The 16394-nt window shown below is 33.8% G+C and overlaps 1 pseudogene; it reads right to left on the bottom strand.

Annotated features, from left to right (window-relative positions):
* LOC141511905 (ADP/ATP translocase 3-like) overlaps nt 1–16394 on the bottom strand; it is a 107794-nt pseudogene that overhangs the window by 66829 nt on the left and 24571 nt on the right.

The following is a 16394-nucleotide window of genomic DNA, read 5'->3' as shown; positions in this document are numbered from 1 at the left end:
AGGACTCTGTTATTTTACCCATACTCAGATTTGGTTATAATACTGGTGGTAGTATCAAAACCAGGAGGACCACTAGTATACTACAGCTTGTGATTGCAGGGGAAAGAGACCTTCCTCACAGTTATAAAACATAAAAAGACTTATTTACTCACAGAGAAGACTATGGACCAGCAGAATAGTGAACATCTTTTGTTAGATCATAACATATTGGAAGAACTGAAAGCATACAGGATCCTAGAAGTCTCTCTAAAAACAATTGCACAAGATACCTAAAACGTGGAACAGGGTATAACCCGTCATGGAAGTTGAGTCTGACTTTAACAATGAGTCAAAAAGTCAAGTAATAGATTGGAAAAATGAGTCAATAACTGAAAAAAAAAAAACTTAGAGTAGAAACGTACTATAGTGACAAGGAATATCAAAACACTAACTCAGAAGAAGATAGCAATGTCAAAGTTCTGATATCCAAAGCCTCCAAAAACTGCATTTGTTTCAGGTCATGGAAGAGCTCAAAAAGAATTTTGAAAACAAAGTAAGAGATAGGGAAAATTGAAATAAGAAATGAGAATAATGAGAGAAAAACATGAAAAACATATCAACAATTTGGTTTTAAAAAAGACAGAAACTAATGAAGAAAATAAAACCTTAAAAAACAGACTAGGTCAAATGGTAAAAGAAGTGTTAGAAGTCAATGAGAAGATTAAAGCCTTAAAAATGGAATTGATGAAATGGAAAACAAGGCTCAAAAATCCACTGAATAAGAAAAGAAAAAGAGATAGCTTTAAAAACAGAATTAGCCAAATGGAAAAGCAGGTAAAAAACATCAGTGAAGAAAATAACTCCTTAATAATTAGAATTGAGTAAATGGAAGCTAATGACTTTATAAGAAATCAGGGAAGAATAAAACCAAACTAAAACACTGGAAAAATAGAAGACAATGTGAAATATCTCATTGGACAAACAAGTGACCAGGAAAATAGATCAAGAAGAGATAATTAAAAAATTATTTGACTTCGGGGCAGCTGGGTGGTGCATTATCGACCCTGGAGTCAGGAGGACCTGAGTTCAAATGTGGCCTCAGACATTTAACAATTATTTAGCTGTGAGACCTTGGGCAAGTCATATAACCCCATTGCCTTACCAAAAAAAAGGCAAAAAAATTACTTGATTTTCCAAATGAGATGATAAAAAAGCCTCAAAAATCTCCTTTCAAGAAATTATCAAGGTAAATTGCCCTGTTTTCAAACCAAAGGATAAAATAGAATTTGAAAGAATTCACTGAACAACTCCTGAATGAGATCCCAAAATGAAAACTCTCAGGAATATTATAGAAAACCAGATTTCCAAGGTCAAGGAGGAATTACTGCAAGTAGCAAAAAAGAAACAACTCAAGTATCATCAAGCTGGAGTCAGGACAACACAAGATTTAGTAGCCTCTACATTAAAGGATCTAAGGATTTGAAATGCTATATTCTGAATGGCAAAAGAGCTGGATTACAACCAAGAATCACCTATTCAGGAAAATCAAGCATAATCTTTCAGGGGAAAATATAAACATTCAGTGAAATAGGAGACTTTCAAACTTTACTGATGAAAATAACAGAAATAAGCAGAAAATTTCTCCTTCAAATTCCAGACTCAAGAAAAGCATAAAAAAACAAACAGGAAAGGAAAATCACAAGGAATTTAATAACATTAAACTTTATATTCTTATATGGGAAAATGTTAGTAAGGGCATTAGAAGGAAGAGAGCATAGCTGTGATTTGAAGATGGACGGATAATTAATAAATAAAATTAAGAGGATAGGAGAAAGGAATAAGGAGAGAGAATGGCTTAAATTATCTCATATAAAAGAGGCAAGAAAAAGCTTTTAGAGTTGGGGACACCATGAAGGATATGAGATGGAATGTGTGACCTTACTCTCATTAGAATTGGCTCAAATAAATACAGAAATTAATCCTTTTCTTGCTATTCAAGAATTTAGGAGGGAAAGGTGATAAGAGAAGGGTGGGAGATTATAAAAGGGATTGCAGATTCAGAGAGGTTGTAATCAGAACCAAACACTTTTGAGGACAGAAATAGGAATAAAAAGAGAGGATATAATAAACAGAGGGAAGAAATAAGATGGAGGGAAATTCAGCTAGCAATAGTACTTGTGAAAAAAAATTGAGGCAAATTTCTCTGATAAAGACCTTGTTTCTTCAAACACATAGAACACTAATTCAAATTTATAAAAATAAGACCCATTCATCAATTGACATATAAAAATGTTTTAATTCATTATTGATTGGAGAAATGTCTATTAAAACAATTCTGAGTAGCTACATCATTATTCTTAGATTGATTAACAGGAAAGAAAAGGAAAAATTACAAATTTTGGAGGGGATGTAATGAAAATAATGCACAGCAGGAAGAGCTATGAACTGATTCAGCTATTCTTTAGAACAATTTGGAACTATACCCAATGGTCTATAAAACCATGCATACGAGTTCAGTGAGGGGCCGGAACCAAGATGGTGACAAGAGAAGAGCCTCTCCTAGGTGTTCTCTCTATAATATTTCAAAAGTCATAGAATTATGACTCTAACTAAATTTTTGAGAAACAGAACCCACAAAGGAATCCAGTGAGGCAATTCTCCAGACCCAAGTAACCTGGAAAATAGTGGAGAGGCTCCACCCCATGGGGCTAGGGGGTGATCTGCAAGAGTGAAGGAGCTTCAGCCTCCTACAGGCAGCCCAAGGGTGCCTAGGAGCTATGGCTAATGGCAGATGGGGCAGTTTACCAATCTACACCCCGTGGAGCACCAGGCAAAACTTGGAAGATTAGTAGGGGGACCTCTGCTAGAGTGAGTGCCTGAAGCCCAACCCTCAGTTTACTCAGTGAGTAAAGGTGGCCTCAATAGCCCAGTTCCAGGAAAAGGAAGCAGGCAGTGAAGGTAAACAGGAGCCCCCAGGCAACTGAGCCTTGAGTGCTCAGCCTACCAAATATAGGGGAGTGGAGAGAGACTGCCAAGGTCTGTCCTCTGTACATGGAACAGGACTCTTAGTGCTCTGACCACATTGAGATCCTGATAACAGTCTAGGCCACTCATAGAACAGCAGCCCCCCCCCCCACCTCAGCCCTCTGGCAGAGGGGTGCACTTGTGGTCATTAACAGACCAGGAAGGTAGATAGAGCTTCATGCACTGAGATCCTTGTGTGGGGGGGTGTCCCAATAATACTAAAAAGCTCAGGAAGCACCCTAAAACCAGGCACAGATTGGGGAAATGAGTAAACAGACAAAATAGAGGAACACCATTGAGAAGTGGTGTTTAGTCAAGGAGATCCAAACAAATGCTGAAGAAAATAACATGTTAAAAACCAGCATAAGTCAAATGGATAAAATAGTTCAAAAAGTTATTGATGAGAATAATGTTTCAAAAAAGCAGAATTAGCCAAATGGAAAAAGAGATAAGAATGCTCTCTGAGGAAAACAAATCCTTCAGTTGTAGAATGGAATGAAAGGAAGCTGTTGACTTCATGAGAAGTCAAGACACAATGCTTCAACACTAAAAGAATGAAAAATTAGAAGAAAATGTGGAACGTCTCATAAAAAAAAAAAAACAACTGATCTGGAAAACAAATTTAGGAAAGATAATTTAAAAATTATTGGGATACCTTAAAGTCATGATCAGGAAAAGAGACTTGACCTCATTTTTAAAAAATTCCTACAGGAAAATTGTCCAGATATCCTAGAAGCAGAGGGCAAAATAGAAATTGAGAGAATCCCCTGATCTCCACTGGAAAGAGATCCAAAAATACCACGGCCCCAGGAATATTATAGCCAAGTTCCAGAACTCCCAAGTAAAAGAGAAAATGTTACAAACAGCCAGAAGGACACAATTCAAATATCGTGGAGCTGCAGTCAGGATCACACAGGACTTAGCAGCAACTACATTAAGGACTCATAGGACTTGGAATATAATATCCAAGAAAGCAAAAAAGTTATGAATGCAATCGAGAATCAACTACCCAGCAAAACTGAACATCCTCTTCCAGGGGAAAAAATGGACTTTCAATGAACCAGAGGAATTTCAATTGTTCCTGTTGAAACAATCAGAGCTGAACAGAAAGTTTGACTTTCAAATACAGTACTCAGGTGTAGCATAGAGAGTGGAGGAGGAGGGTAAAATATGAGTGACTTAATGCTGATGAACTGCATGTATTCCTGCATAGAAAAATGATACTGATAATACTCATAAGAAATTTATTATTTAATAGAGCCGGTAGAAGGAGCTTTTATAGATGAAGCACCAGAGAGAGCTGAATTTGAAGATATAATATATTGTAAAAGTAGAGTCAGTGGCTAAAAGGGAAATGTAATGGGAGTAAGAGAAAGGAGAGATGGAATAAGCTAAGATATTTCATATAATAATATTCTTTTATTTCAATGAGCTGTTGCAATGATATGGAAGGGGGGAAGGCTAGGGGGAATGAGGGAACCTTCCCTCTCATCAGAGGTGGCTAGGAGAGGAAACAGCATATATACTCAATGGGGTATAGACATCTAGAGTAAAAAGGAGAGAAGGGGGTGGGGCTGGGGGTGAGGATGTGAATGATGGAAGACAGGGTTTACCATGGGGCAGAGAGGTCAGATATAACACATTTTCTTTTTTACTTCTTGCAAGGGGCTGGGTTTGGATGGCCTGTCCAGGACCACAAGGCCCAGTAGTTGCTGGGCCTTATGGGCAGAATGTGGGCTCGGGGCCTCTGGGCCTCAGGGCCTGTGATCAGACTGTTGAGCCACTCAGCTACCCTATAGCACATTTATGAAAAGGGACAGAGTGAAAGGTGAGAGAAAATGTAGTATATGGTAGTGGGGGGGGGTATGAATGAGGGTAGTTGCTATCAGCAATGGCAAAGGTGGAAAAATATGGAAGTTGCTTTTGTGATGAACTTATCATAAGAATGTGATCCACCTGCAATGGAGCTGGTGGTGTTGGAACACAGACTGAAGCACGTTTTTTTTTATTTTAATTTTTTCTCTTTCCTTTACTTTATTGCTCATGAAGGTCTATATTTTTTTGGGGGGGGTATTATGTTTACTCTTAAACAAGAATATTTTAGCAATGTAAAAAAATAATTTGTACAAAATAAAAAATATATATATTAAAATCCCCCCCAAAAACCTAAGAACAAAAAATAATGTATACCCTTTGACCTAATAATATCCTCAAAGTGATCAAAAACATGAAAAAAAGTGTCCATGTGCACAAAAATATTGATAACAAATCTTGTGGTAAATAATTGGATATTGAGGAGAAGTCAGTCAGTGGGAAATGGCTGAATAAATTGTGGCATGTGATTATGACAAAATGCTATTCAACTATAAGAAATGATGAGGATGCTTTCAAAAATGCTTGACGGTATTACAGGAGTTGATGCAAAGTAAAATTTACTGTTTACAAAGTACCATCTGTGAAGGATTTAACTATTCCCAGCAATACAGTGATCTAAGAAAACTCTGAAGGATTTATAATGAAAAAAATGCTGTCCACTCCAGAGAAAGAACTGATTGTCTCTGAATACATACTGAAGCATACTTTTTTATTTTTACTTTCTTATTTTTCTTGAGGATTTTTTCCTATATCTTCTTTTTTTACTTAATTTTTTCCTATATCTTCTTTCACACCATGACTTATGGAAATATTTTGCATGACAACACATTTATAACCCATATTGAATTGCTTGCCTTCTCAATGAGATAGGATGCTGAGAAGGAAGAAGAGAGAGAATTCAGAAGTCAAAGATTTAAAAATGGATGTTAAAAATTGTTTTTACATGTAACATGTAACTGGGGACTGTGAAATATTAAATAAGCTTGGGGAAAAAACCTCTGTATATAACTACTGATTCCTTCTTAAGAAATCTAATTTTTACTCTCATTTATTTGATACATATTCACTTTTTTTGCAATTCTGAGATCATTCTAGAAATTCTTGGAGTTGCTCTATTGTTATTTCAGGTGTCCTTGAAGAAATCATGTTATCTTCATCTTTCTCAGACTATTTCATCTTTCTGCTTGAAATTCTTTGCTTTTGGGTGGCTAGGTGGCACAGTGGATAGAGCAAAAGCTCTGGAATCAAGAGTACCTGAGTTCAAATCCAGGCCTCAGACATTTAATAGTTACCTAGCTGTATGACCTTCTACAAGCCACTTAACCCCATTGCCTTGCAAAAACCTTATAAAAAAGGAACTTGTTTTCTTTGAATTCTTGCTAATTTTTATTCCTTCAGTTGCATTTATCTATATTTCTCAAAGAGTGCTAATTTTTCCTTTGATTATCTTGCTTTAAAATGTTTTTTGCTGTTCTGTCTCACCCCTTGTTTTACTACTTTTTCTCTCTCTTCCTTCAGATCACCAGGCTTTGATGACCTTTGTCCCTCAGATGGTTAAAAATGACCTCACTTTCTTGAGTACAACTCCAGGAGAGAGCCTAAAGACCACTGGATCAAGAACTGTTCTTCAAATTCACCAATTCCACCTCTTCTGGACTCTTCCTTCAGAAACTGAATCTTTTCAGTCTCTAGTCTAGTCCTTAGGAGTTGGATTTTCTACTGCTCAAAGTAGTATTCCCCAAAGTATTTGAATTCCATCTTTACCAATCTCTTTTCCCCTTTACAAACTACATTTTTCCTAGTGGATTGTATAACTAGTTAAATGCACTGTGCTTCTGGTCTCCAACTTCCTCTCTTATTCCTCTGCTCTCCATAGTTTTTCATAATGGTCATTTCCTTCTTCCTAAGTCTCAAGTTCATCTAATTATCAGGCCTCAACTCAAGCTGATAATGGGATAATGATAAAGTTTCAATTCCTTAACTATATTTCTTTTTGTTTGTTTCTTTTTTGTTTTTTGGCAAGACAATGGGATTAAATGACTTGCCTAAGGTCACACAGCTAGGTAATTATTAAGTGTCTGAGGCTGGATTTGAACTCAGGGACTCCTGACTCCAGGGCTGGTGTTCTATCCACTGTATCTCCTACCTGCCCCTTAAGTATAATTCTTAAAACAATCCTAAACACATGGCACAGCTAACTGGCACAATATGGGTTAGATGAAACAATGGAAAGAGCATCAAGACTGGACTTAAGAAGGAATGAATTGAGAATTATCTATAAATACTTAGTGACCCTGAGCAAATCACTTAACCGTATTTCAGTTTTCTCATCTGTAAAATGTAGGTAATAATAGTGTTTGCCATTGTTATGAGGATCAAATGAGATAAATGTAAGGTGTTTAACACGGTCACTTCTTCATAATAAGGATTATGTAAATGTTAGTTATTATTGTTTTTGTGATTATTATCATCATCATCATTATCATAATTAGCTATCTCGGTTTTGTGTTAATAATAGTAATGATAGGGAAGGCTAGGTGGTGCAGTGGATAGAGCACCATCCCTGGAGTCAGGAGTCCCTGAGATCAAATTTGACTCAGACATTTAATAATTACTTAGCTGTGTGGCCTTGTGCAAGGCACTTAACCCCACTTAACCCCATTGCCTTGCCAGAAACCTAAAAAAAATAGGAATGATAATCATGATTTTAATAATAATAATAATAATAATAATAAATAACATCCTTGATCTGTGTCACTAGATGAATGGCAGGCACAAGAAGATACAGAGCAACTGTATCTTTGCCCACATTGGAAGAGGAGTTCACTTTCTACTGCTAAAAGTTCTAATTCCAAAATTAATTGTCAGTTATATGATTTGTAGGTTTTCCTGGACCTCGATTGAGCTGTGGGAGCCAGGGAAGATTAAAGGAGGGAGCATGGCCATGGTAAAAAAAAATTTAGAGCACTGTTCTAAAAAAATTGATTTTAAGTTTGTTTATTTTTCCCTATGAATCATCTCATTCTGAAGATATTTTTCCCTTTCACTTTTCTTCTTCATGTCATTACTGAGTTTTGAGCATTTTGGAGTTCTTGATTCAAATCATTTAGTGTGTTATTGAAGAAATACCCCTAGGATACCTTTCATTTATCCATCTTCCCAGGATCACTATCCTGATAAATTCTTAATTTCCTTTGATACTAAGTGTTCATCCTTCAAAAGAAAAAAAAAAGAACTCAAGGGAATATTAGAGTTTCATCCATGTGTTTGAAGGATTGTCATATGCCTTGGGATCCTTAAACTCCTCTGTGAACTTGGCAATCATCCATCAAAAGCACTCAAAGCATGCAATCAATGTCAGCCTTGTCTGTGTGTTCAATACATAAATGGGTTTTAAGTATTTGTGTATTAGTACTAATATTCTTCATGCATAGAGGTTATTTAGATATATCAGCATGTCTGTCTCTTAGGTTATTTCCCCAAAGAGGCTGTTACATTTTTTAGTCATGTATTCAATAAATAAGCTCTTCAATCTTTCAAAAGAACCAGCGTGTGTATGAGATATATTGAAGGGGGAAGGTTAGAGTACTATATGAAATTCAGCTATCATCCCTTTCAAGGTATAGTTTATAAGACTAGATGTGTCAAGGAATGCAGGTATCATCATTTTACTTGAAGAGATCTTGTGTAAATGTTTCCTACGAAGAAAGCAATATGGAATATTGGATCAAGATTAAAGTTTGGCAAGAATAAGTGCATGACACATATTGAGTTTTATAACTATGTATAAATCATTTAACCTTGATGCCCTTAAACATTCTCAAAGACTGTAAGGTGCATATGGTACTTACATAAATGGAGAGAGGGTTTTCACTGAGAATTCCTTACGAGAATGAAGGAACCATTCTTTATACCTAACTGGAGAGAAGAAAATGCATATATAGTTACCTTCTTGTCAGGAAGTGAATTGAATGGAGTGAGCATCATTAAGTTATAACTTGGTATTTCCCTGTCAACTTTACCTGTATTATTAGCAAGAGTCAAAGATTAATGGGGAGTGAGGAAGCTTAGCAAAGTAGGTATGGTAACCTCTTGGATTCCCTGACTTTTGTATTTCACTTCTATCCCAAAACTTGTACTAAGAAGATTCTTTTCCATGTCTTGTCAGAATTTGCCTGCAAGACTCTCCTAATCATCCTATTTGAAGGAAGTAAGAAGATATTTCTCACCTCAGTTAATGTTTTGTTTCCCTTTTCTTAACTTAAGAGCCTAGACTCTCCATTCTAGGACTTACTTTTTGATTCATAGAGATTCTACTTAGATTATTTTTTAAAATCTATGCAATTTTCATTACATCACACTAACTTGAGCATATTCTATTTTTATCCTAAAATTATTTCTGCCTATTTTTTTATTCCTGAATTTCCTCTCTTTCTCCTCTAATCCTTGATAACATTATACCTCAACTCTGGTTTGTCATTCCATCTTGTTTATATTAGAAATGGAGGACAAGGAAATGTTCAAAAGAGATTACCCTGAGCTGTTGACTCACTGGGAATGTTAGTCCTGAGCACGTGCCAACTTGTGTTATTATGAATGCTTTTGAAACCAGAATTTTGATCCAAAACAGAAGAAAAGGAAAGGTGTTTCAACAGAGATTTGATTATGATTTGTGCCAGCCTCTTTGGGACTAATTCCCAGGAGTTAAAGAGCTCTTGTACATCTTATGAAAAAGGTTCAGACGAAACAACAGTTGGTCTACTGATTTTTGGCATCTCTATTCCAACACCAGCTGTAATAGCTACATCATTAAAATGTTAGAAAAGAAAAAAAGAAAAAATCCTCAACCTTCATTCTACATTTTTCATCAACAAAATATAAATAGATGCAGTTTTCACCTTTCTATGCCCTGCAGTGCAGGAAAGCCTAGGGCTAAAGTCCCAGTGATGATACATAATGATTAAAGCCCCCCCCCCCCAAAGATAGTCTGGAAGGCTGAAGAATAAGAACAAGGTAGACTGGGCATGTGCTTTTGGGAAGAAAATGTTGACAATCTCCCAAGTGGACTCCATTATGACATAAAGCCACATGCCTATTTCAAATCCTTTAGGACTTTCTCTGTCCACTGTCTAGGAGTGAATGTCTGCTAAGGACAATCTACTCCCTTTCCCAAACCATCCTTACAACTTTAAATAAGAAACCTCAGAATTGAAATATAGACAAGCAGGAGAAGAAGCCAGAAATGACAAAAAAATTAGAAAAAAATTTCATGGATGGAAAGAGAGGATATAATGTGACACAAGAAGGAATTAGCAGGGAAATCAAATAAAGAAATGGGAAGGAGATAAACAAAAGTCCTGAGCTATTAATGGTCAAGTCAAAACACAGTACCACAATAGCCTAGAAAAGCCCACATAGAATGTGCTCCAGTTGTAGATATGCTCTCAATCCACAACTTAGTATAATTTAGTTTGTGATGTTTTAGCATACTTAATGGAAATTTTACTAAAATGTACCATATTCTTTTGTGCTTTCCTAAACAGTGGACACTGTAAAAAATTTAACATTGACTTGTTCTGAATCAATCATATCTGTAGTATTATTTACAAAGCTGGTTTGAACTCTTAGAACAGAAAGGAGCTGAAGGAAAAACGAGAGGTATAAAAAAGTATGCCACAACATAAGTCCCTGATCTCAAGGAGATTAAAAGATTCAATAATCAAAATTATTAATTTATTCACATATCTATACTTTTATCCTTTTATTCTACTTTTCTACAACTTCAATGCCTAAAGGTTAACATTGAGTCATCCAGTCATCCAAACCATTGGAAGCACCACAAATTTTGATCATGCTGGAAAATTAATTGTCTAATGGATTTGATATTCCCTAATACAAATTTAATGTTTGCTATTCATATTAATGCCAAAAGTTTCAGTACCTAAAATTAACTACCATTTTAAACATATTCTATAGCCTATTGTGAATGGATTTGTAGTTGAAACACTGTGAATTGCTTTGTTGTGCTAACGGAATGTGAGGTTTCCCTTCTGATTTTTCAATTCTGCTTTTTGATTTGAAATGGATATTTGTCCTTCTCTGAAATAGGTTACTGCAAATAATGGTATCCTAGAGAATTATGAAGGATTTTTTATAATATAATACATTTCTTATAGAAAATGAGTATTATATCACATAAGAAAGTTAAGTAGTCACTCTTTCAGGAGTCAAGGCAATATTATATTGCTATAGAAAATACACTTAGTTTACTTTGTGCAACATTGTATCAGAGTCAGATCTCATTAGGTTTGCTATTTGCCCATTTGGATAGTGCTGAAGGAACTGAAAGCTGTTGAAGTATAAGAACCATTAGCAACACAGGAATCAAATACTAGCTGTTAGGATGTATTAAGATCAGAAGATTTTTTTTTTTTAACAAAGAGGTAGAATAAATGCTCTTCTAAGATACTGCTGTGTTTGTGTGTGTGTGTGTGTGTGTGTGTGTAGTGGTGATATTTAATGATGATACATATATAATTCCTTTTAGGGTCATTTATTAATCATCTCAGTTATATCAAAAATCCTCTATTTTTCTGCATCTTGGTGAGGATGTGAGGACTTGAGATGATATTTTCTTTTTCAATTGATATCTTTTCATATATCAGGAAGAATCTAAAAATCCCTTAAGAAGAACATAAACCATTAAGGGATCTTATAATTCTTATTAGTGAATTTTAATTTAAAAATTCTTTAATCTCCAATCATTCATCTAAGTACAGATGTTAGAAGACTTTTGATACCTTTAGGACCAATACTGATCATATGCACTGACTACTCACATTGAAGAGAAGGAGGTCTCCAAAATAAAGAGGATAGTTTATGAAACTGACGTGAACTAATATGATCAATACTTGTCAGAATGATTTTTAGAATTGCAGTTAATTATAGCCTCAAATTGAAGGGGTATATGTTTTGCCATTTTATTGAACATTTTAATGTCATAATTTCTCATTGTCAAAATATCAAATTTAATATTCTCTTCAAAAGCAAAAGCCTATTATTTCTGCTGATCAGCAATGATCCCAGAAGTTGCTTTTATTATTAGGTGACTGAAGGTTGAGCTTCCAAACAAAATTTTTCAAGTATTTTTAGTCATTGGTTATTATAGCAATGTTGTAAAAAATGAATCAGACAGCTAGAACCAAAAATTTTATTTGGATCTAATTTTCCCAAGATTGTCTACCATAAAAAACATCTGAAAAATATACTGAATACAATCACCTCTTCAGTCAGATTTTATTTGCTCATAGTGAAAGAGAATAATTTTTTGACCATAAAGGTGGCTGAAGCAAACTCTATGAGGAACTTAAAGCTTGGTAAGAGATGGAAGATACCAATGCAACAACCTGTATCTGGGTCATAGCCAGTCCTGACTTTTGTCTTACCTCTGAACTTTGATGAGTCTGGAAGAGAGAGTAAGACTGACAACTTTGTGTAACTCTGCCTCACTTAAATCATGTTCAAGTCAGAACATCACTGGTTTTCTTAGAAAATGAAAAAAAGGGCAGCTAGATTGCACAGTGGTTAGAAATCATCCCTGTAGTCAGGAGGATCTGAATTCAAATCCAGCCCAGACATTTAATAATTACCTGGCTGTGTGACTTTGGGCAAGTCACTTAACCCAATTTTCTTGCCAAAAAAAGGAAACAAAACAAAAGAAGAATAACAATAGCAATATTTGTCCATAGTTATTTAGGTCAAGTCATAGAATTGGGAGCATATGAAACAAATTTAAGGCAATTTAGAAATAATCTAATTACAGAGGAAGAAAAACAAAAAACAAAACAAAACAAAAAAACAACCATTCAGAATATGATGAACACTTTATAAAAATTATCTCTTATCCTTAATCCTTTTCCTCATACCAAAAATGACTAATCTGTAAACATGTTTATTAAAAATATGTATGTACAATTTTAACCTATTTGCCACTGAAGGGATGGGGGTGGGTAGGAAGGATGGAAGAAAATTTTGTATCTTAAAACTATACATGTGAATATGTATGAATATTAAAAAATAAAATAGATGCAATTTTGGAAAAAAATTTAAAAAATTAATTGAAATCCACTGTTTTATAGATGGGGGATTCAAAACCGAGAGATTGAAATGACCTACTAAAGATCACATAGGGGAAAATAGCACAATTTGGGATATAGATTCTCTGACTTCCAGTTCTACAATTTTTGTAGAGTCACCAAGGTCACTTTTTACTAAAAAAAAATGACATATGAGTCACACAAGGAATTTTGTATTCCTTAATTTCTTCTTTAAGACACCTTGAATACTTTCTATATTTTGTAACATAGCATTAGTCCCATGTAAGATTTGCTTTGGAGGAGAGGTAGCTTAAAGACCATATTATGACTGTCTTCCAACATTTTTTTAGCATGTAGAAATGATATTAGACTTGATCTTTATCATTCTCACCTCTTTTAATTAGCCTGATCACCACTGCACATCATTTCATCTCTAAAGAAAATACATTTTTTTTCATTTAGAAGACATATCCTATGTATGAATGACACAACCACTTGCCAACCTTTGAACTTTATAGAAAAGATTACAAAGTGCATGGAGCTGGTTCAGATTTCTGAAGGAAGAAATGATAGCTTGAGAGGCATAATCTTTACCCAAAGGGAAATAAGGTTTTGGTTTTGATGACTGTGTTATCAATTACTCATGGATGAAGGAATTACCTCAGATAGTTCCAAGATTCCTAGACTGGACAGGTAAAGAATATAAAACCAGTTCTTGAAGGTCTCCATCAGTCAAGGACTCATTGCTTCCCTAGGCAATTACAACCTTAAGCAGTTGTGATTTCCTAGGAAATTTTTCTTCATATCAAAAGAAAATTGACTCCTCTTTGCATATTGCTTTTATTTCTGCCTTCTATAAACAAATAGGACAAACCTAAGCTCTCTTCTACAGTATAATTTTCTAAATACTTAAGTACACCAATCACACTAGGTAGATACTCAGTTCTGGGCTTGAAATCAGAAAACTATTAGTTCAAGTCTGGCTTCAGACTTACTAGCTTTTATCCAAACAAAATGAATTCAGCAAAGATCATAAGAGATGCAGGAAATTAGATGAAAAATATGATGACAAGTTTCTCTGATAAAAGTGTGATTTATCAAATATATAGAAACAGAATATGCTATATTTATAAAAATATAAATCATTAAACAATAGTCAAATGATATGGACAGGCATTTTTCTAAAGGAAAAAAAATCAAAGTTATCTATTGTAATTTGAAGAAGTCCTCTAAATACTATTAATTAAAGAAATTCAAATTGACTCAAAGTATTGGTACACACCTTTCAGATGAGTTAATATGATAGAAAAACAAAACGCTAAATGTTGGAGAGTATGTGGAAAAATTGGGACACTAATGCTTGCTTGAAATATTTTGGAATAATTTGCAACTGTGTCCAAGGGGCTACAAAATTGTTTATATGCTTTGAGTCAGCAATATCACCACTAGGGATGCACCTCAAAGAAATCAAAGAGAAAGGAAAAGAACATATAAATATAACCAAATAACAGATCAAGAAATATTCTGTCAGAGCTATAGAAAGGGGAGAAATTTATGGCCAAGCAAGAAATAGAGTACATTATAAATTGCAGAATGAATGATTTTGACTATATTAAATTAAAAAAAATTGCACTTAAAAACCCAATGCTGCCAAAATTAGAAGAAAAACAGAAAGCTGGGAAGCAATTTTCATGGCCAGAAGTTAAAGGTCTCATTTCTAAAATATTTCTTTTCTTCAGACCATTCCTTCTTCCTAGCACTTTAGGGATCATGATAATAGAGTAAATTTTGGTGGTTCCACCATTATGGCAAAATGTTTGCTTTTATATAAAATATAGATTTTTTAAATTTTCATCTATTTGTTGTTACTCTGACCTATGATGTCTTTTTTTATTCTTCTGACATCATCCATATGTTTTAAAAGTGATTTCTGTTTACTCCAATGTTTCTTCAGGTGATAATACTCATTCTCTTTAACTCCTCATCTAATTAAAATTTTACAGATAAATTGATAATGGAATTAGTGTTCATGGGTTGAAACAGTTTTGAGTTCTTCCTACCTCTAATAAAGAATAACATTCAAATGTTGATTATTTGGTAAGTGGTAATGATTTAGTTCTATATTATTTTGTTCACTATTCATATATTTTGTATTAGTATTTTTTCAAATATATTGGAATGATTTTTTACATCTATTTATATTTTAATTTTATTTTTCTTTCTAGTTAAATATTGATTTCATCTTTGCTCTAATAAATCATTGGTCTAAATGGCTGAAAGCATTTGATTAGGGAATGACTCATTTATGAATAAACCAGGCTTTTTTTCTATAAGTTAATACATGACCAAGTTCATTTTTGTGATGTTATTTTGAGCTTCCCATGCCTGGTGTTTCTCAGTTCCTAAATTAATATTCCTAGCATATTTGTAATATTCTGTGTAGACCACAAACTTTTGACTTTTTTCATTCATAATGCTGAAAAATATTTTCTGTCATTTTCTTTATCATCTTCATTTATGGTCACTTTTGCATTGACACCACTGAGCATGCAAAATATTTTATATCAGGACTTTGGGGAAGCAAAGTATCAATCTTATTTTAAGCAAAAATTGTGTTGTGTATTGTATTTTTTTCTGGAGAGAGTAACAGCTATAAAAAGCAAAACAGTTGGACATTATAGGTAATAAATTAAATAATATATTTTCATAAGAGAAGACACATAAAATTGACTTGATCTACCTTTCTACAGTATAATCTTTCCAATTTTTGTGACTTTCGGGCTTACAAAATTTATAGTCCAAGAAACAACTATTTTTCTTTTAAATTTACTTTATAACATTTACTATTATTGCTTCAATTTTTTACATTAATGCATTCATTTTCAAAAGGATAATTCTTGTGTACTTATGGTTCTGATCCATGAGGCTACAGTCAAAATAAAATCATGAATATATTTTTCTTCTGAAATCTCAGTAAAATTGTATTTTTACAACAAATTAATGTGCTTCCTCCACATGATACTTATAACTTAGAAATATTCATTTACTCTTTTCTAAATATTTCAATAATTTATTACCAAAGACTCTATTTTTCAAAATACTATACCATTATGAGATTTCAAGATTACAACAATAATGTTCCTAACAAGAAGAGAGGTTTCTATTCTATTGTTTGAGAAAAAATTGCTCTATAAATAAAATGAAGCATTTAATAATTATGAGAACATACTCAATCATTTTGACCAACCAACTCATATCATTCATAAAACATTGTGAATTTGAGTATTGTGTAAAAACAGTAGCAACTAGAAATTAAGTATGATCTTCTGGATATACTTCTTGTTATCACAGTTTTAAATATTCATTTAGCACAGAGACTTTATTATTTTGCCATATTTTTGTCTCATTGCTTCAGAGAGT

Source organism: Macrotis lagotis, chromosome 2 (assembly GCF_037893015.1).
Source record: "Macrotis lagotis isolate mMagLag1 chromosome 2, bilby.v1.9.chrom.fasta, whole genome shotgun sequence".
Classification (NCBI taxonomy): Eukaryota; Metazoa; Chordata; class Mammalia; order Peramelemorphia; family Peramelidae; genus Macrotis; species Macrotis lagotis.
This window is presented reverse-complemented; position numbering and strand designations above follow the sequence as displayed.